This window comes from Vombatus ursinus, unplaced genomic scaffold, assembly GCF_900497805.2.
Source record: "Vombatus ursinus unplaced genomic scaffold, bare-nosed wombat genome assembly UNPS02011014.1, whole genome shotgun sequence".
In the NCBI taxonomy this organism is placed as follows: Eukaryota; Metazoa; Chordata; class Mammalia; order Diprotodontia; family Vombatidae; genus Vombatus; species Vombatus ursinus.
The window spans coordinates 2,750,819-2,752,207 of NW_020950792.1; the positions used below are offsets into that span (position 1 = coordinate 2,750,819).

Here is a 1,389-nt window from a genome sequence, read left to right on the forward strand (position 1 = left end):
TCAGGGTAGCATACGTGATGATAGTGGCTCATTTTAATGTTTTATTCAAATTTGCATGAACTTCTACCTTACTTTTTTCAAGCTTTGGACTTTGGGATTTAGGTTAATCTGAATAGCAGAGTTTGAAGCAGTGAAGGAATTGTAAAGTGTATTTTTTTTTAAATTTAAGGAATTATAGAAATGTAAGCTATTATTGTAGTAATACTTATTAAATTAATACAAGTTAAGTTTATAATAGTAAATAATAACAGTAATGACATCCTCAAGCATTATAAAATTGTATATAGTGTATACACATAAATAATGTTGACAATTATACTACAAGATTTTTAGCACCACCTTTTGAGATTGTGAAGAATAAATACGGAAGTGTTATGCTGAATTAGAAACTAGACAAACCTATTACAGAAGCAAGAAAAGGGGTTAAAAGGTAATACAATGAGTAACTTAGAAGCAACTACCGTAGGTGCCGAAATAGCTCAGTTGGGAGAGCGTTAGACTGAAGATCTAAAGGTCCCTGGTTCGATCCCGGGTTTCGGCAAAAGGTTTTGACTTTCCCCCAAAATATCTTCTGGGGGATTGGGTACAACCGGTAAAACCTTTCTTAGTTGACTCCCCTCGGAGTTTCTGACCTTATCTGCTTTGGGGATCTAGGGATGTGGGAGATAAGCTTACACGCTCGGAAGCTTAGGTGTTTCTGTCTCTCACCATCCTTTCCCCCCCACGTACTTTTGGTCCAGTGGGGTTGGGTCTTTCCCCCCCTTGTCCCTTTTCTTTGCCTTAGTCGTAGGACATAGACTTAATTCGGCGAGCCGTTTGTTTTTGCAGTGTGAATTTTAGAGATTCAAATCGACCCCACGGTTTCCAAAGGCTGACACTGCGGAGCTTAAATCCAGACTCAGACACTAGCTGTGTGACCCATGGGAATCACACAGCAACATCGGTCTATCTCAGTTTCCTCATCTGTAAAATGGGGATAATAACAGCACTTCCCTAGCAGGGTTTATCTCAGGAGGATAAAACGAGATAATATTTGTAAAGAGAGTTGCAAATATTAATTATATAAATGCTAACCATTATTATTATTGGCGACAATGCTGAGGGACAGGGTGGGACAAAAGGGAGGAGTAGATAGTACGTCTCGGAGTGCAGATAGAGAAATGAAGAAATTGCAAATCTGGAAAAATTCGCGCCCCAGACTTGTTCAGCTTCTCTGCGCTTCTCCTCTGGCTTGCTCTGGGTTACTGTGGTTGGGGGATTCTCCGATATTTTAAGCAGCCTGAAGCCGAGCGCTGTCCGAATGTGCCTTATCGATACTGAGTCAGGGCGCTTGGCATCTATCTGCGTGTGCTGAGCTCCCTTTATGAGCACAACACGGACGTAAGAACA

General features: G+C 40.9%; 1 non-coding gene across 1 annotated transcript; it reads left to right on the forward strand.

The window, feature by feature from the left end:
* Positions 1-468: 468 nt before the first annotated feature.
* Positions 469-541, forward strand: TRNAF-GAA. The gene has a single exon. It is a non-coding gene; the product is annotated as a tRNA-Phe (tRNA).
* The last annotated feature ends 848 nt before the right edge of the window (positions 542-1,389 follow it).